The following is a 22,358-nucleotide window of genomic DNA, read 5'->3' on the forward strand; positions in this document are numbered from 1 at the left end:
ATTATTTGTAGGGCCATGAAGAACTAACTCAAGAAGAATGGCTGTGTGACCTGGCTTTTTCGACCGATCTATTTCATCACCTTGATATCCTAAATATGAGTTTGCAGGGGAAAGATAAAAACGTAATTAGTTTATCTGACGCAGTGAATACATTTATGACAAAATTAACACTATGGCAAAGTCAACTGGAAACTGGCGACTTATATCATTTTCATTCCTTGGAATCAATTTTTACAATAAATGTCACTCTGTTAGAAAAATATGTAACAATTATAAAGGAACTATATGACACTTTCGAGTCCAAATTTCGAGACTTGAAAACAATAGAGGCGAAAATTAGTCTTTTTAACAACCCGTTTAATTTTGCTTGCAAAGATGCTCCGCATGATCTGCAAATGGAACTAGTTACTTTGCAGAATTCTACAGCCACGAAATGTTCTCAGAAAGAAGGTTGGGATTTGTTTAAATCTTTACCCAGGGAAACATTTCCCAGATTGCGAATGTTTGCTGCGAATTTAATGACAATCTTTGGTTCTACATATATCTGCGAGCAGATGTTCTCGAGAATGAATCAAATAAAAAGCCAATCTCGTAATAGAGTAGGGCACGAACATTTAGTCCACCTTTTAAGACTCTGTTGTTCATCTTTTGCGGCAAACATTGACGAACTGGTTGGAAGTAAACAGTGCCAACAAAGCCACTAACAGAAAAGGTGTTCAAGATGCTTATTTGATTTTCTTTCCATCACAAAATAATGACATTGAAATTAACTGAAGCCGCCACTGTAATAAGAGAAGTTTGTGACGTCATGAGTACATGAATGCGTAGTAGCTTCGTAAAGAGAGGGTGGAGGTAAATCCGCCGACTCCTCTTGCGGTTAAGGTTGGGCATCGCTGCATTACACTAAATAAAACTTAGCAATGATACGCAGTAAAGTTATAATATAATATTTCACTGAGCTCTTTACACTGAAATAGAAAACCCGAACATACATTACGGCCTGGTCTAGATCGAAAAAGCATTGACTGTGCCGTATTTCGCTTTGTTGTGAAAAGCTATGTAAACTGTGAAATGTTCGTTATCGGTTATAATAACTGTAAATGACTAAAATACAATAATTTGAATAATAATATGGGACAAGAAGACGTTTGTGGTACTATAAATATTGTAAGAAAAAGAGGTCACAGTTATCCTTCTTCCGAAAGATCCAGGAAGGTGAGTTTATAAAATATAATATATACTTTATGAAAATAATATATAAACCTTATGTATTCCATATTTCAATAGTGGAAGGAAAGTGTTATTTTTTTCAAAAGAATACGATATCGAAAGTACAATACATTTTATCGTCTGCTGGGGAAAGGATCTGTGATGAGGCGGTAGTAGCGATCCTGGTAGTTAGCAACTATCTATGGATGCGTATTTCAACTGTCTATGTTTGCATATTTAGTAAGTATTGAGCTTCGTGACGTATGTACTAGACTGTGATTATATCTCACCTTCTTGAAATCCATTTTCATATTATCCTCCCATCTACGCCTCGGCTCCCCAAAGGTCTTTTCCCCTCAGGATTTCCAACTAACACTCTATATGGATTTCTAGATTCACCCATACATGCTACATGCCCGCCCATTTCAAGCGTCTGAATTTAATGTTCTTAATTATGTCAGGCGAAGAATACAATGCGTGAAGTTCTGCGTTGTGTAACTTCCTCCATTCTCCTGTAACTTCATCCTTCTTAGCCCAAAATATTTTCCTAAGCACCTTATTCCCCAACACCCTTAACCTCTGTTTCTCAAATTGAGTCCAAATTTCACAACCATACAGAACAACCGGTATAACTGTTTTATAAATTCTAACTTTGAACTTTTTTGAGAGCAGCTTCTGAACCAAATAATAACAGGCATTTGCCATATTTATTCTGCGTTTAATTTCTTCTCGAGTGTAATTTATATTTTTGTTACTGTTGTTCCAAGGTACTTGAATTTTTCCATCTTCACAAAGGATAAATTTTTAATTTATATATTTCAATTTCGTATTATGTTCTGGTCACGAGACATAATCATATGCTTTATTTTTTTCGGGGTTTACTTCAAAACCTATCTCCTTACTTGATAAACTCGGACCTAGGAAAATAAAAAAAAAACAGATAAGATAAAAACTCAAATGTTGTAGATGTAGTCCTATAGGAATATATCCTTATCCATAACTGGTACCTAAAATGGTCTTCCTTTCACCGTCCTTAGAAACCTAAACAATGACTATTTTTTTTTTACTTGGTTACTTAACGACGTTGTATCAACTAAGAGGTTACTTAGCATTGTTGGGATTGGTGATAGTGAGATGATATTTGGCGAGATGAGACCCCAGGATTCTCTATAGATTACTTGACATTTTTGTCTATGATTAGAGAAAACCTCAGAAAAAAACCCAACCAGGTAATCAGCCCAAGCGGGATTCGAAGCCGCGCCCGAGCGCAACTCCGGATCGGCAGGCAAGTGCCTTAGCCGACTGAGCTACACCGGTGCTATGTTTTTATTCACAGCAGTGAATTAATATTTTTTTTAACCATTCTCCCCATGACAACTAACACGTTAGCAACAATAAAATCCATAAATAATGTTAACTTGTAACTTCTTCATAAATAATACAGTACATAGAAAAGGCGTACAGTTTAAAATTAAATTTAGATGCCAGTAATGAAATTTAGATACCACTAATGGATAAAATATTGTAGAGCACACGACAGTAAACATATTTTATGCGCTCGTGGAAATTGTCGCGCATAAAATCCAATTTTACTCTCTTATAGGCTACTATAAATTACTATTGCTGTTTTTTCTCTGAACTCGTATGACTTTTTTATTACAGGCATCATTTTATCAATCATACGTGTCCTGGACGAAGGATAACAGATGTAATTCGTCCTGTAACAGACGTATTTTAACAGAAGGGCAAAGTATCGATCCACGATAGATCCTGCAAGGTGTCTAACAAACAGTATCGCTGAAAAGAGAGATCAATTCCTGTTTACGTCAATTGTGCTTGCAACGATCGTGAATAAAATATTATTTTTTGAGGAAATCTTTCCGCCAATTCTGGTTTTATAAGGATTTTAAATACACTTACAATGAAATAGTAGTGACTATTTCGTTGATGTACCATTTCATCAATGGAACGTACGAATGTGTTGAAATTCAAGCAATCAGAGCCATTTATCACTGCAATATTGTCGATTTCATGTTGCTACTTTTGTTTTGTCGGTGATTATTCGCAGTTGTTTCTTCGAATGAATGAGGAACACCGTAACCAAATTATTAATAAACTCATAAATAATCAACATCAATTTTCTCGGCATTAAGTACACTCAGCGCATATAATTTTGTACATTTTTTATTAAATTTCAATCATCTTAAGTTTCACTGCGTTCATGGTAAAATGCACGTCTCTCATCCATGTGTTGTTAGAATATTTAACACTGGTTAGCTGAAGTTGTAATTGTAAATAAACATTGTAATTCTTTATTTATGAATTTGGTGAAATACGATATAAAGTAAGTAAATAATAATATACCGTACTATACTTAATAGTCTTATTAAATATCACACGACATTCACTTTTTCTTTGGCTAAATTAACGATCGCGAAGCGACAAAGTGGAATCTGAAAATTACTTACTTACAAATGGCTTTTAAGGAACCCATAGATTCATCGCCGCCCTCACATAAGCCCGATATCGGTCCCTATCTTGTGAAAGATTAATCCAGTCCCTAGCATCATATTTCACCTTTCTGAAATCCATTTTCATATTATCCTCCCGTCTACGCCTTGCCCTCCCTAAAGGTCTTTTCCCCACAGGTCTTCCAACTAACACTCTATATGCATTTCTAGATTCACCTATATGAGCTACATGCCCTACCGACATCAAACGTCTAGATTTAATGTTCCTCATTATGTCAGGTGAAGAATACAATGCGTGCAGTTCTGCGTTGTGTAACTTTCTCCATTCTCCTGTAACTTCATCCCTCTTAGCTCCAAATATTTTCCTAACCACCTTATTCTCGATCATCCTTAACCTCTGTTCCTCTCTCAAAGTGAGAGTCCAAGTTTCACAACCATACAGAACAACAGATAATTAATATAACTGTTTTATTAATTTCATTCTACCTTTCAGTTTTTCGAGAGTATACTGCATGATAAAACAGAATAATAACAGGCATTTCCCATATTTATTCTGGGTTTAATTTCCTCTCGAGTATCATATTTATTTGTTACTGTTGCTCCAAGGTACTTGAATTTTTCTAGCTTTTCAAACGATAAATTTCCAATTTTTATATTTCTATTTCGTACTGTGTTCTGGTCAGGAAATGAGGCCTAAGAAAAATAATTAAAAGAACAAATAAATAAATAAATAAATAAATATGTATACCAATAAATAGATAACAAATAAATAAATAAATGAATAAATAAATAAATAAATAAATAAATAAATAAATAAATAAATAAATAAATAAGTAAATTAATAAACTTCGTTGGTCTGAGTCAATACAACCGTTGAAATCACACACCTAGTAAGGCAGATACCACGAAAGAAAATTCCTGAAATTTATTTAGTAAAGCAAACGTTTCAAAGACAGTTGTTTGTGTGTGCTTAAATTTATTCCTCAAATGATTGAAATTACTTTGAGATACTGTATGTGTTTGACTTCTTCCCTGTATGGTTAATTCGCCTGATTCCATATGTCCATAGTGTTCCTGTTTTCGTAATACTGGTCTGCTTTTATTTATGTTTTTACGAAGATCTTTCATTTTAACCTTGGTCTTCTACATTTGTTCATTTCTATCAGTGATCTCTGTAAAATAGTCTCGGATTATCGCTCTTCTCTCTTTTGTTGAATATATCTGACAGTGAGATGTACTATACTTGACGTGTTAGGCAAGATTTTTTGCACACTGTAGCATCTGAGCACCGCAGCACCAGCGTAACACAATCAACTTAGTACACTGTATGACTTGAGGCTTTCCCGGCGTTTGATGTAGAATAACTTTTCTCGTGTTCTCAGCCAGGTGAGTTGGAGATTTGCTTCCAAGCTTTCAACGGCTAGCTCTGGTCCCAATCTCGGGCAATATTGGCAGACTGCTAAGAAAACACGGGATTAAGACCATCCATAAGCCGGCACAAAGATCCAGAACTTGCTGAGACCAGTTAAGGACGACCATGGTCTTAGGACACCTGATGTCTACAAAATACCTTGTGAATGTGGGAAATGCTACATCGGGCAGATGGGACGCACCATTATGGAACGCTGCAAGGAACTTCAACGCAGCATAAGACTGTATTACCTCGATAAGTCTGTAGTAGCCCAACACAGCCTAGAAACTGGTCAAAAGATAGATTTCGGCGCCACCACCATCTTGGACAAGACATCAGGTTACTGGGACTTGGTTATCAAGGAAGCCATCGAAATCCAGCTAGATGGCAATAATTTCTACAGAGACGGGGGTCTACAGCTGAGTACAGCATGGAAACCTGCCATCAATACGCTTAGACCACCAGCACACGGCAGACAGTAGGGACCAGCAACTAGCTCCTGATTGGCTACCGCTTCCACCAACCAGAATGCGCCTGACGGTCGGGACTAGGATCTAGCTCCTGATTGGCCCGCAGCGGGAAGCCCTTCTTTTGCATATATACCGGCTAGACATGGTCCCACATCGGTTTTCGGTTTTCCCCTTCAAAATTTTCTAGAGCTCCTTCAGTGGAGCAGCGTAATCCGGAGTGAGACTAGTGGCCAACAGGCTTGGAGCTCACATATTTAGTTTCTTACAGCTCCCAACCCCTTGCAAGGACGCGTTTTGCGTACCTTTTAAATTTGTCCTTCCAATTCTCCTCTCTTTTTCTTTTTCGTCTTCTTCTTTTTCGTCCCACATCGCTTCATTCCCTGAAGAAGATGGCAGATGTAGCAGTCGAAAGCTTGGAAGCAAATCTCCAACTCACCTGGCTGAGAACCCGAGAAGAGTTATTCAACTTAGTACACATTCACTTGATATTTAATTTGTGTATTCACATAGTGAATGTGCAGAATACTTTTTTTTTTTTTTTTTTTTACAATTCATTTTATATTTTCAGATACTGTATACCTAGTAATATAATAAAATAAATATATATAAATTTCAATGATAAGACACATCTGTTTGCAAATGTTTATTTTCTATATGAATATGGAATATATTAACGTTTTCGCCTTATTGGGCATCATATATATATATATATATATATATATATATATATATATATATATAATAAAATATGTAATCTGAACCTTGATCAAATTGAGCAAATAACAAATGAGCTATGTATTATACATGGTGTTGGATCTTCATGAGCTTTATGTATAAAACTATATTATCCTCCAATTTATTTATAGTTTTATACATAAAGCTCATGAAGATCCAACACCATGTATAATACATTGCTCATTTGTTATTTGCTCAATTTGATCAAGGTTCAGATTACATATTTTATTATATCTGATGATGCCCAATAAGGCGAAAACGTTAACATATTCCATATTCATATAGCAAATAAACATTTGCAAACAGATGTGTCTTATGATTGAAATTTATGTATATATTTATTTTATTATATTAGAATACTTTTTATATTTTTCATTTCTTATTACCAATGTTATAATTCTAATTCCAAAGCATTTTCATCTTATCTCGTAGTATCAGTTGCAAACTTCTTTTCAATAGTGAAATTACATAGTTATATTTTATTTCACTTTGAAATAAAAGGCTGGATTTGTAATTTTAATTTATAAATAAACTGTTTTGTTGAAGAATACCTGTAGACTTCTGATGAAGACTAGGCTATACGCAGCTTTATCGTTTCTATGGCTTGCATAAATTCAAACTTTGGGCATGACTGATTTTGGAGTTTTTTTATCACTGCAGCGAATCTCTCATTTTAGAGTGGGAGCCACAAATCCCAGACACAGACATTTACGGACCTTTTTACACTGAATAGTTTCGCAGGAAAAATCCCAGACATTAAATACATTTCATAACTTCACGGGTGACATACATAAACACACGACTGCTCGCCCGTTTTACGATCATTCCGATCCAGCAAGCGAGGGTTTGTTTCTGAATGTTAATACAACGGACCGTTTTATGGCCTTAGATGCAAGCATTCTTTTACCTTAGATTTACGACACCTTGTTTAAAATATGAGAGCCCAAAATATCAATGTTCAATGAACTTAGCATTCCAGAACCATACCTGAAATTTTTTGTGCAGATAATTTTGCCTCGTACGCTGGACCCTGACTGCCGTAACCCCTACTAACGTTTCACTCAAAAAATCGTTCAACAACTCTTACCGATCAGATAAAGTAGTCCTGCGTGCTCGGAATTCAAGAATTGAATATTGTTATGTAGAGCTTATTTAATGAGATACATTTTCCGGCGTCAAAGTGTTTCTCGGACATTATCCCGAATCCGCATTCCCGAACATCCATTTTCCCGAATATAAAATTCCTGAATCCATTTTCTCGAATATAAAATTCCCGAATCCACATTATAGATTTCAGCATTGCAGAACCATACCTGAAATGTTTTGTGCAGATAATTTTGACTCGTACGCTGGACCCTGACTGCCGTAACCCCTACTAACGTTTCACTAAAAAAAAAAAAATCGTTCATCAACTGTTATCGATCAGATAAAATAGGTCTGCGTGCTTGGAATTCAAGAATTGAATATTGTTATGCAGAGCTTATTTTTATGAGATAAATTTTCCGGCGTCTGTTTTCACGTCACAGTGGTTCCCGGATGTTTTCCCAAATCCGCATTCCCGAACGTCCATTTTCCCGAATATAAAATTCCTGAATACACATTCCCGACAGACGTTTTCCCGATTTCTTTGATTTCCAAGTGGCGCTCCGGGTTGCAGGACTCCACTGGCCTTGGTCGAGTAATACCAAGCGAGGGACAACCGTACCCCCCACATCATTTTCAAAGGCTTAATTAATAAAATGTGACTTCGCTTGTGCTTTGTGGTGTATCATGATATTCAGCAATGTCTATTTGACAATGTACCTACAAGAAGTATAGTACACACAATAATTAAAAAATGTCAACTGGGGTACAGTTGTACTCCGCTTGGTCTACGAAGTGTTAAAGTATAAACGTGACTATCATTTCTATACTTTCTTTCTACAAAACTCAATTTATATTATCTATAAATTGCCGATATACTTTAGAATCTCGCAAGTTAGATCTTGATTATGGTAACAAAACTTGCTTATTTCAATAGCCTACTAAACTGGGAATGGATTCACTGCTACGTCGCATAAAATGACTCTATAACACACATACAAAAATAAACTTACAATTTTTATAACAGAGCAATGAAATAAAAATATAACATTTTACGACTTAAGTTGCAGTTGGACAAAGAAAAGTGTTAAGTGGGAACAAACTTTACGATATCCATACTTGCAGAAATCTGAAAACTGGTTGACGGTGTGAAATGGGAAGTTCGTAGTAATAGAAAATAGTTAATCTGAAGACTTTCTCGGATGTATCATTCCGCAAATCCGAGTTCGATTTTCGTCTTTAACTGAATTGGTACTTGTCATGGAACATATCAAAGAGTGGAATTTCTTTATAGAGTTTCTCCGATCCATTAAACAGCAAATTTAAATTTAGTAGCACACTGTACTACATTCTCTTTCATTTCCTTAAATGTCACAAAACAATATGGTCAAGGATACAGTAGGATTTTCGGTGATATTTCAGATATTCACCCACATAGTACTTTTAACTGAAATGGACACGACCTTGCCTGGCGCCAGTCTCAGACGCTCTGTTAGCGAGGCCCTTTGGCGTATGACATACGGGACTTTGTTGTAGGAAGCAAACATCTACTTTTTATCTTTCTTGCAATGAAAGTGGGAAACAATCCGCCATTAGTCTTTACCGACAACTAGATATGTAAGTAGTTACTGATAGTAATGTCCTGCAATGTTCGAACATGACAGAGATAACCAAAACATTAAAAACTTCGTCTTGTTTCATATGAAAAACTAATCGCAAGATCTATGCTAAAATCATTAAGCGGTTAAAACAAGAACGGGTGTAAGTGGAAGACACGAATAATTTTATAACAAGGCGCAACAAACACGACAGACGTCATTCTACAGAGCGATCATAGGCGAATATCGAACTTCGCGCCATACTCGACGAATTTGGTCCGAACATAGCGCTTGTAATGCAAGACGTTAACACATAATCAAGGAAACACAAAAATACCGATTGGCCGACTCTGGGATCTTCCCAAAACGAGTCTTGAGTCACTTTCCTATACTGTTTTCGCTGCAAGAAAAATCCTAATGTAAACATAAGCACGTGGCTGTCATATCCGTGATTGGCTCCCAGTCGAAACACTCACACGACGCAGGAAAATATAGTTCGTATTTGGAAACCATAATCTTGTATTATTTTAAAATAAAAAATTGAATTCTAGTTGTTAAATACGATGAAACACATAACTTCACTCATATGTAAAACGCTATGCAAAATAAAAGCTACTTTTATATTTTGTTATGTACTATGAACGCGGATGAATACCGACAGTAATACCGAGGTAGTGTGTTCTTGTAACAAGCTGACGTCACTCGAGGTCGTAGTTGTTCACGTAAGCACGTGGTACTGAAGCATGGCTTCTGCATCCCTCGGTGTGTGTGGTTATTAAACATAAGAGTGGAAACCCTCTCAAAAGCGGAGAAAAACAAAATGTAGTCTTAAATGTATATAATAAGTTAAGTGAGTTTTATTTACAGTAATTTATAAAGTAAATGTTTCCTAAGCAAACGAATACATAGTAGTGAGGTTAGGCCTACTTGACGAGTAACGGGAAATGTTTAACATGAAACATAATGTACAACAGTAGGCGGGGACACGTACTGAGAATCTATGGCGCCAAACAGCGGCCAATGAAGCCTCACTTCAGTCACGTGCTATTGTTTACATTAGGATTTTTCTTACAGCGAAAAGATTATAGGTATCATTTCTTATTACAGCTGTAACTATGTTCACAATTTTTAGTCCTCATATCATAACATAATGGAAAAAATAGGCTACGTGTTTCAGTTCTACCTTATACAAAGTCATATTTTTAATGAAACGTTAAACATATTTTCATCATACGAAGAAGGTATGTAGGCCATATGTCTGATACATTATTTTTCGGTGAAAAAAAGTGGAAAATATTGACTTTCAGCATCTTCACCTACAGATAGGCCTATTGGCAATGCCTTACATTAATTACTTCCTACATAACAAATTAAGAAAACGTCCATAATACCATAATTATTACACTAATATTGCATTCTAATAATGTTCTGTCATTAATTTTTATATTTCTGTCATATTAAAAATAGGCTTAAGGACTTTACTAATAGACGGTAATTATACACAGTATTTAAAGGGTGTAAATGCTATGTTGTTATTGAAGTGTTGTATCAGTGAAGAATTATTTTGTGTCAGTGGAGTGTGTTGTGTCAGTGAAGTGTGTAGTGTAAGTGAAATGTGTTCCTGTCAGTGAAGCTTTATAGTTTACAGTGGCAGTGCAAAGTATTTGAACAGTGAAATGTTTTTTAAATGTTAGTGAAATCAGGATAGAATCAGTGAAATGTGTCGTAGTTCCAGTGCAGTGAGTGAGTTGACAGCGAAATGAGTGTAATGTTGAAAGGTACTTGTGCAGATATGAACATATCATACTCGTGGGTTTTAGTTCGATCTTAGGTTTAAGATACAAATTAGATTTATTTCAAATGATATTTTAAGTGATCGTTTCATTTAATTTAGGATATTCCCTGTTATTATTATTATTGTTATTATTATTATTATTATTATTATTATATTATTATTATTGTTAGTATTAATTATTAGTATTATTATTAATTGTATTTTTAGATAATAAGTTTATTATTGTCATTATTGAGTGTAATTAGTTACCACTGCCACCGGGTATATACCCATTGAAGTGTGAATAAATACATACACATACACATAAACTAAAAAAAAAACATAAAAAAAGTGTGTTGGTTCCTGTATTTGTGAATAATGTGTAGCGTATTTTTTTCGATGGTTCTGAACTTCCCTCTCCCATGAGCCCTTTCACCATTCAACACACTATCATTCCCCCCTATGTTGACTGAATATTAATGCATATAAAATTGAAAATATATTTTATACAATGCCTATACTTTTATCTCATTTACTTGTACAGTGAGTGTAAAAAGTATTCGCGCGGTGGATAATAAAAATACATAGCAATAATAAATGTGCTTCAAATCCTATACTCTCAACTTTTTAGACATGATCACAAGTCACGTACAAGTATACACATTCTCTGTTATTTGTTTACATATAAACACAAAATTAATTGCACAATTCTCAAAATAAACAATTATGTTTGATTAAAACACAATGATACCAAACAAAAATACCAACAAAAAGTATTCGCATACTGGTCACACTTTAGTCAGTTCCTTTTCAATTTCAATACTTTGTAAGTTAGCCCTTGCATTTTACAATAGCCTCTAACCTTCTGGGGATAGAATTAATTAAATTTGAAGTAATACTTGCTGGAATGTTCCACTCTTCTATGATTGCAGTCTTTAGAGACTCTTTGCTGGTAATATGCCTAGTTCTAAGTCTTATTCCTAAATAAACCCAAGGGTCTCGATTGGGTTGATTTATGATGACTGGGGAGGTATCTGAAGGTATGAAGGGATGCTATAGAGAATCCACAGTCGAGTATTGTGGGCCGTATGTGTGGGGTCGTTGTCTTGTATGAATATGAAATTGTTCCTGATGCCCAATTTTTGGGCACTAGGCACTACATGATCCTTTAGAATATCAATGTAACCTTGGTGATCCATATTGCCCTCTATAAAAGCCAACGCGCACACTCCTGCCGAACTCGTGCACCTCCATACTAGTACTCAAACTCCACCTTGTTTCACTGTGGGACGAAGATTTTTCTTTTGCAGTTCACCATTTTTTTTTCTCCACACAAAACGTCCCCCATCAGACTGAGCTTACTTTCATCAGTGAAAAGCATTCTGTTCCAAAATTCTTGGGACCGGTTAAGATTTGTTTAAGCAAAGTCTAATCTTTTACTCTTATTAACTTTACTGATGTAGTATTTCCTATGGGCGATTCTACCATGACATTCGCTGCTCCTTAGGTAATTTCGGATTGTACTGTCGCATACACTTATACCGAGAGCATATTGAAGCTCTGCCGCACTAATATGTGGATTCTTTTTAATTTTTCGCATGATTGCTCTGCCACTGTATTCGTTTATTTTTCTCTGCCGGCCACTTCTCCTTAAATTTTCGTTCGAATTTCTTTCCCCGTATCTGTCTATGATTCGCTTGATGGTTGACTTACCTCTATTCACAATCGTTGATATTTCACTCAGTGTTTTACATTGATTATACAGACGAATGGTAGTAGCCCTTTCTTTCTTAGAAGTTTCTTTCCCTCTTAGTCCCATTTGACGTGATAGCTATGCACTACTTGTGATTCTAGAATCAAACTGTCTTGGAACATACATTACGAGCGTTTTCTTAGTACCATGTGCCTACTGCGTTCCGCATGGGTGCTTTTATTCATCAACAGAGTTGAGTGTGCGAATACTTTTTACGCTGTAATTTTGTTAGGAATTCAATTTATTGAACTATGACAGAAACTACACGCAAAATTATAAAAATTTATTGTATTTGCTATGTAATGTATTATTATTATTATCATTATTATTATTATTATTATTATTATTATTATTATTATTATACGTTAACAGTTTATTTCATACCAAGAGTTAATAGTACTTCATTTAGGTCTCAATTTGTAGTAAAAACATCGTCGTGCGAATACTTTTTACATTCACTGTATATTATAGACCACATTTCCTCGTAAAATCCTTAAAATTTTCTCTGGCTGAGAACAGTTGGTTTAGAATATGCTGAGGCGGTAACAGCCATTTCCCTTTGAATCTTCTCGTGTGGTAGGATCGCCGTTCCAGCTAATGCCTTTATATTGCCTTCTCTGGGATGTCAGTCACGCCACGCAATCTGTGTCTTCTGATCAAGTCACGACTTGCGAGGCGCGACTGGACGGACTGACAATCGTGACAACATCCCCAACTATATCATGCGATTACCCTCCGTGCGCAGTGCGCTGTTCAACTGTCTCCTGTGATTTACACGAGATGATGCCGCCCGTGTCAGTACTTCTCTAGACTAGCTCTGTTAATGAGCTCCTAATACATGATGTATTGCCAGAACCCTTCAGTCCGCAGTCGGATGAAAGGGCCACCTCGTCGTACGTCATGTCAAATGGGAAATTTACTTCACTATACACGTCTGTCGCATGTTTCCGCTGTTCACGCATTTGCCTCTTCAGTCGTCCTCCGTAGTTTAATGGCTGCCGTGCTTGCCTTTGGAATCCTACATACAAGGTTCGCGGATTTTTAAGGGTGTATTGCGTGGACTAAAGAAAAGAGAAACTTAGAGATACTATCTATTCCATCTCAAATCGACCGAAATATAGAGAAAATTGACCTTAAAATTTCTAAATACAATGAAACTTTCTTTGTACGTAGAGAACTATGATACAATGCTTTGTGCAAAGTTTGAGGCAACAGAACTTCATAGTTTTTAAATTAAAAATATTTAAATTTATCGTATTTTCATAAAATTAGCAAATTTAAACAGTTGTAGCTCCGAAACCCTTTCACCCAATGATCAAAATCATGGTTTATTTTGATGCTGAGAAATTGAAGTTTATATTGATATATAAATAGATTTTCTTACTTTTTATGGAAATGGAGAAATTTAGATTTTTCCTCATTGAGACGCCTTTGCCTAGGAACAAGTATTTTAAAAATATGTAGTTAGATTCCGCATTGAAAGTACAAATAAACACATATTTTTTACTGATGGTATGTTGATAAGAAAGTATTGAAAATATCAAATAAAGAAAATAAATAGTAGGGGAGACTGTTGTACCTTTAGCATAGTGTACCTTTGAACATTTTTTGTTTTTTATTTTTTGCTACTACCTAGAGGACTGAAACTGAAGTAGATTGTAGGGAAAGCCGCTAAGTAGCTCTGGTCGTAGTTTTGGTTTGATTTAATGCAAAGTGTGAGTTCCGTGAACGAAAGAATCTATTTTAGTACCAAAAGTAAATATTTCGTTCATTGATATATGTTATCTAACATAAAACCAGATTGTATTTGCTACCATCCATTAAGTAAAATGTGTACCGTATCATCTGGTGAGTAATAACACATTTTAATTTCCATGATTTATTCGAATCTCTAGTTTTGGTAGCCACATTTGTTTAAACGTGCACCCTCTTGTACCTTTGAACACAGAACATCTTGTACTACGGAACATGTTCCAAGGTACATAATACTATTGGTTTTTGCTTTATTTTATTTTAACATCATGCCACGAACTAAATCTGGAATTAAGAGGTCCCCCAATTGATCCGGATGCCTTGAAGAAAGCTGATGAAGCAGTTATGGCTCCTCCAGGAAATAAAATCTCAATCAGAGCAGCCTTCTCTGGTTTATGATTGCAAATCCATTTTAAATATGATTGTCAGTTTTTACAGCTATATTCCCACCTATATTCCATGTGTTCCTACTTACAAGAGGGTATGTTCTAAGGTACATGAACCTGTTGTACCTTTGAACATATTACATTTTATTTTTTCCATCCTTAATAGATGTGTAGAACAGGAAAATGCATACAGGGAGTTGTAAAGGAATCTTCAATATTTATTTAAAGTATTTTTTAATTTAAAAATATCGTTTCCCAAAATTAAAAAAAAAATTAAAATGTGGAAAGTGTTTAAAGGTAGGCTAACAACAGTCTCCCCTACGCGCGTGAACTAACCAGCTGACTGTGAGACGGGAGCTAGCCGACACAAGCAAGGCCAGGAGACAAACATGTGATGTTTCGTCTAGTAGCGCATAGCTGGGCTAGCTTTATCACAAGTTTTCATAAACACAGAAGTAAAATGACGCCCAACGCTCGCTTATCTTCAGCTCTCGGCCAGTGCGTGCGGTACTGTCCCGTTCAAGTCTAGGCGTGTGAAAATAATCTATTTAATACCCTCGAAATTCATTGTCATACCACTAAGCAAACAATGCCGAATCCCTCTTAATAATGCAAGGTTTTTTCTCAATATTTTTTTACATTTTTACAAATTGGCAAAAAGCCTAAAAGTAAGTAAAATCAGATTATCTGTCTCTCTGTGTACAATAAAATAAGGATTACCTCTTAACAAAACCTACCAAATGTCAGCTTCAAAATGAGCTCCCGTTCAATGTTCTGCAGTAAATGGTTCCAGAGTTCTGAGCGCTGAAAGAGGCTTGTTTTTATAAAATAAGCTAAATTTGTCGCTCAACAATACGAAAACCGTTTGACTTTCGAGAGTATATTTTTGAAAATGCACTCTCTTCAGCACCTTGTATAAATAGGGAAAAAAATTAGAGTATAAAAAATGCGAGGTTTTTTACTGATCGATTTCATATGGAATAGCCCGAACATTTAATTTATTATCGTTTTAAATGAGAAAGAGTTAATGTTCAGAACTTCAGCCTGTCACACAAGTGGTACGGATTCTAGTCCCGTTTAGGCCTGGAATTTTCCATAAAAATTCCATTGTGGTGGACAAGGGCGCAGTTAGAGTTTTCCTCGGGGTTCTCCCGTGTCCCCATACTAGGCATCTACATCATTCCGTCAATATTTCTCCATTTCGTCATCATTCCATAGCATTTCCCGAACGCCGCAGGCGACGCACGGAGGGGGCTGGCCTAGGAACAAGTAGGGTTGCCTGGATACGCAGCGAACCTTAGAGCTGTCAGCCGGTGTGGGCTTGGAAATGTGCATAGCTTGAGGGTTAGCGCAATAAATCTTGAAAGGTTGCAGTGTTGGGTCTTAGTATCCCCCTCCCGAATTTCATTTTATTCCATCTATCCTGCACAGAAATTTAAAAAATGGACATGAATGAAAAATGTATCAGAGTTGAAATATGGATCACTAACAGAAATATACAGGGTCATCATTTTATATTTACTTCAATTTTTATTGTACCTGAGTTTTTGAATGTACTTCACTCCCACCCCCTCTACTAGTGAACTTCCAATTACTGTTCTCCTCACAGAACCATGCGTATACAGTCAAACAGTATTGAGTTAGTAAGTATAGTACGTTTCAGAAATATGTTCGCGTTTTCCAGTGACGAAAGAGCTTTCAATATTGAATCATATTTTCGCACAGGTACTGTCGTCCGTTTGCCTACGTCGCATCCCGATTTCTCTCACCCGCAACTGTTTAAAATAAATAAAAGTAATTAACTGTCACTTGATTTCCCCCTTTCTAACGATCCTGCGACATAACCACTTGGACGGACAGTAGATAGCATGTCTGAGTAATGTTATCTGTGTGGGTCGGGCGGAAGTGAAGATTGAATTTACAGTACGTAAGGTACTCTTTTATATAATAGGTATGGCATTGTTTCAACATGAGTTACTAGTACGAAGGACGAAACTGGTAATTGGAATTAGATGCAATAGTCCATAGTGCGATAATATGCACAAAAGAACTGAAGCCTGTATCTAAGTGAACGGCCACCATTTTCAAAAATGTGTTTAATATCCATATTATGATTATTTTTCAAATTAACTTCATTCTCTATATTGTACGCTAATGTGCTGTAGAAAGTACAATATACACTGCATAATGAATACGTTCGCATGGATAACTCAGTTCGTGAGTAAAAATTCTTATTGTTAATACAGTACTGTATTTTGATTAAACAAAAACCTAATGAAAATTATCAAATTCAAAATTACGATATCTCCTAGTTTACGTAAATGGATGAACTACTTTTCTTCCCTCCTATACCTAGTAAAGTGATTTGTTTTTTATTTTACGCCAGAATCATCGCACTTCAGTCGTGGAAGGGGGTAGCAAACGGTGTTTTCCGTTCTGAAGTATTAATCCAAAGGTATAGCCAGGTTAATATTAAAAATGTTAGTAAAAATAAAATGATGTCGCTGAACAAGTGTAGTAATGAAAAGAAGGAAAATGGAAGCAAAAAGTGTCTGTGGAATGTTAAACTCCGTCTTATGGAGCAGCCATATCATTAAGGATGCTGAAAGAAATAGAAATATTTATGACTCTATAGAGTTGATGGAAAGTGTTCAATGACAGTTCATACACACGAATCCTTAGTATAGTATGAAAGAAAAAGTCCTTTACGATTTTGTTTCTTTACGCTTAGATTTTCCAGAAATAATTATATTACTTGATAATTTTCGATCCTATTATTTTCCAAATAAATTTATAAATGCACATTTCATAAGCGTCTTTACATTGCAGTTCTCAGTTCTCACAGATATTTTGCATAATAATCTTTCTTTCATGTTTACTGTTTACTGTTTTAATGCTGTAAGCTAATATTATCAGACATAATAAATCACTTTAAATGATGGATCTTTGGCAAAACTGTTATCGAAAGGTAGACCTGTGTTTCACCATAAGGCCTGAGTACCGCGTGGCGTAGATCGTTTTGCAGAGAGGCACGTGCAACAGGCTGTGTTTGTACACATCTGTTCCCCTCACTGCTACTGAGAAGTAACTGGGTTCGTCTTTCTGTTCTATATGAGGGAAACCTAGTGTGAGGAGAGAGTACACCCAGAAGGCAGATGTCCACATAATGTAGTTACTACAGGACTTCCACTACCTCACATCAAACACACGTGCAACTTTTCATGTTTTCGGTGAAGGAATTTTATGACTTACGCTGTACGCACCCTCTTCCATCATCCCACCCCGGAAACAACCCACAGTCAACACAGCAGCATTTCGTTCACTTTCCGGTTTGGTAGAAAGCGCCATAACCGTCAAACACAGAAATTACAGTTCCGCTGAACACACTGTCATTTCCGGACACATTCGAATTACAGCTGTGTTTCAGTCGGTACGTTCCTCCTTTACCTTTCGTGTACATTCAAGATTATTTCATACTGGATGCAAAAGTATACTTAGAAAATATCAGGGTATAGAAAAATATTAACTCGTCATCACCAACTAGTTTCTGAATAATTTCCATAGTTTAAAGTAATGTTAAAAATAAATAAGACTTAAAATTCATCATCCTAACGTTTCAGAATAGCCTTTCTATAATTCTCAATTAGGATGAAAGCAATTATGGATTTCAGGGGAAAGGAGGTTTGGACACTTTACATGAGGCATATTAATAATGAATACACTGCTCGGCCTATTTAGTAGAAATCTTTTCATTCTAAACAAAGCAGAAAAACAGTACAATGTGGTCTGTTGTTGTGACGAGATCCAAGTCTCCGTATACAGATACGACATCAAGTCACAAACACGTTCGCTTAGCTTCTGATAGTCTTTCTCCTAATTCTCCAATTACCAAATAATGGTCAGAATTACAGTCTGCCCCCCTGAAAGTCCGAATGTCTACTATACTAGTATGTCTCCGTTTATCTATCAAGATGTGTTCTATAAAATACAATAATAAATAAATAAATATCTTGGAGCAACAGTAACAAGTAAAAATGACACTCAGGAGGAAGTCAAATGCAGAATAAATATGGGAAATGCCTGTTATTATTCGGTTGAGAAACTTTTGTCATCTAGTCTGTCAAAAACTCTGAAAGTTAAAATTTATAAAACAGTTATATTACCGGTTGTTCTGTATGGTTGTGAAACTTGGACTCTCACTTTGAGAGAGGAATAGAGATTAAGAGTGTTTGAGAATAAGGTTCTTAGGAAAATATTTGGGGCTAAGAGGAGAATGGAGAAAGTTACACAACGCAGAACTGCACGCATTGTATTCTTCACCTGACATAATTAGGAACATTAAATCCAGACGTTTGAGATGGGCAGGGCATGTAGCACGTATGGGTGAATCCAGAAATGCATATAAAGTGTTAGTTGGGAGACCGGAGGGAAAAATATCTTTCGGAGGCCGAGACGTAGATGGGAGGATAATATTAAAATGGATTTGAGGGAGGTGGGATATGATGATAGAGAGTGGGTTAATCTTGCACAGGATAGGTATCGATGGCGGGCTTATGTGAGGGCGGCAATGAAACTGCGGTTTCCTTAAAAGCCATTTGGAAGTAAGTAAGTAAGTAAGTATCATTGTATTTTATGAATAGATATATTCTTGGAAATATAATTAATTCGTATTAATGCCCAGCATCTCTACAGGACAATCCACGACCAGGGCAAACGATCAAGGCTATCACGCCCAATCCAGTCCTACATGTTCAGGCCCTTCTCCAAGAGAATGAGAGAATAATCATAAGCGAAATTAATTTATTAGTAAATGTTATCGAGGGTATCCATACAATTTTCCACAAACACCTCCAGTATCGCAGTTTGCAAGCAGCAGGGGTCAAACTTTTTAACTACTGAGCAGAAAGTTGAACGTGTGAGGATCTGCCAACAGAATCTTACACGATATGAGGAGGAAGGTCATCAGTTCTTGCATCGCACACTTCTCTTACAGCCCTGACTTATCTCCATGCGATTTACATAATTTTGGAGGTTTGAAGAATAGCCTGAAGGAACCACATTTTAATTCGATGAAGTGGTGCAAAATACTGTTAAACAATAGTTCACCTCCAGACCATAAGGATTCTATCAAGCTGGTGTAACAGTGGAAGAAGTGTGTTAACAATCGTGGCGAGTATTAATCAATAAGTTTAATTTCTTTCTTTTTTTTTATTAGCAATGATAGAGTTTCCCTTGAACAAAATCATATTTGTGAACTTTCATGTGGTTTTTAGTTGTTATTTAACGACGCTACATCAATTACTCGGAGACTTTTAGGCTATGTTAAAATATTAACATTAATTTCTGTAATTTAAATTTATTGTACTTGTCTGCATCTTTTAGTAAGATACAGCTTACACAATCTGCATTGCGGCTCAAATAAACGTAATATGTTGGACGCCTCTATTCCGAAGTACAGAAGTCGTTGTAATCGTTCCATTTTAATCAAAGTTGGCAACTATTGATTACAGTTGGGAAAATTGCCAGATACAAATTTAATCAACATAGCTGCCATTTTAAAATTACATCCTAAGTCAATTATGAATGTGTTCTAAACAAACGAATGTCACATGAAATAAAAAAAAGTTTGTCTTAATTAAATTTTCTTTCCCATGGGTTTCCATGTCCCTGTCGGGGATCACCCAAACACAGCCTTTAGTTTACTCCGACCTGACAAGGGATGAATGGAAAAAGGTATTTTTTCTTCATGTGAGGCAGCACGAATCAGAGCCTCCATCTCTCATCGAAGTCAACAGTATTGACAACGAGAAAATCATAAGACCTAGCCCGGTCTCGAAAACAAGACCAAAAGTTCCATACGGCGTGAAACCTGGGGCTTATATGTTCCGTTCTAAGTTCGCAGGTTTAATTAAACTGTCAATTTAGTAGAGCCACACTTTTTTTAGTTTAATATAATTAACAAAATTAGGTCTATTTGGTTTCCCAGTCATCTTATTAGCACGAGTGCACAAACTTTTACAGATCTTGTATTATATCTGCCTCGTGTAACGTCACAGTTTGCGGTGCAGGATAAGAGAGATAGCAAAAGGCTATACTAATCTATAAGAAAACGTATGACTAAACTCGCAAAAGGCTGTACTAATCTATAAGAAAAAGTATGACTAAACTCGCAACTTACACTCAACAAAGATGAGGTCAGAGCATTGGAATGAAGGCAACCACATATCTTTTGTTTTGCTTTTAATACTCTGACGCCCATGACCAATGTAAGCTACTTCAAGCTCAACCATCACTCACCGGCAGAGATATAATGAAATATCTATACTTTTTTTATTTCACTATTGTTTTTCTTATATCGGAAATATTCAAGACTCTGTCGAGGTTTTTCCTTTAGTTAAAGTTTGGAGTTTTTGACATGATATTATAGTCCGGATCAGGTTACTTAATATCTTAAGATATGCTAGTGGATTATAGTGATTTTTCTAGAAATCAGTTTGAATTTTCTTTTACTAAATTTATTTCGAATTTCGAGTACTGACAAATACAACTGACAGTTATTTTCTAACTGTTATGGTGGCAGCAATAATTTTGGTTTACAGTAAAGGAAACTGATAAAATGGAAGTACCCTAACTAGCTTGTGAAATTTGAATGTAATTAATAATTAATTAGTAATACCGGTATTAATATTAATATCAATACATAATTCAGTTGCGTTGCGCTGTGATTCCAATTCAAATGTAATTGAATAAGATATAGCCTATAGACCTATTCGGCATTAAACATGCACGTGGCTAATGGACAGAAATATATTACTTAGTGTTCAGATTTTTATTAAAATGTCCAAGGGAGGAAATAGCATGGTAGCTACTTAGGAGTATGTATTTTAAGTAGAGTATACATTTCAAAGTGGTATTTTGTTTTCGGAATTCGTACTAATCATTTCACGTGATCAAACAAAATACATTATAGGTTAGGTCTCACGAATCGTAAACTGTTTAGTCAAAGCAATGAATTTTTTGTTGTCAGATAAAAAACATTTTAATATAAGATCATATTAATCTACTAATTACCAACATAATGTGTGAGAGGCCCAGAAGAAAATATACTCTTTCAAAAATTATTGAACCATTTAGAAAACATTTCCCAGCATAAAGATGAAATTTGTGTAAATAAGTAAATAAGCAAGACATTATTATTGTTATTATTATTACTATTATTATTATTATTATTATTATTATTATTATTATTATTATTTCAGTGCATAGCATTGCCCTTTTTGGTATTAGTTGGCAACACTGAAGAAACGGCCAAATTAGTCCTTTAGGAACTACTCTTACGTAATCCTCACTATAGTTCGAAACATTGTAAATTTCTAGTAACGTGATATGCGCATGACACCGGAGCTGTATCCAACACATTCCAGAACATCGCATTTCCGATGTACAAGAGATTCGAACCCATTACCATGGCAACGTTAAAGCTACGCACCTCAGCCATTGTGTTCACCGAGGCTGTCTTCCTGTTCAATAGTTTGATTTTACATTTATAAACAAGTTCATTTATAGGACTCACATTTTATGAATCATTCAAAGTCACTTTGCACAGTACTTGGAATTTTTCACCGTTTATGTAAGTACAGATTAAAAAAAAATAATGTCGTATTCATATTAGATTAAATGCACGCAAAAAACGTATTATGTTATAATTTTGTAGCC

Source organism: Periplaneta americana, chromosome 12 (assembly GCF_040183065.1).
Source record: "Periplaneta americana isolate PAMFEO1 chromosome 12, P.americana_PAMFEO1_priV1, whole genome shotgun sequence".
Classification (NCBI taxonomy): Eukaryota; Metazoa; Arthropoda; class Insecta; order Blattodea; family Blattidae; genus Periplaneta; species Periplaneta americana.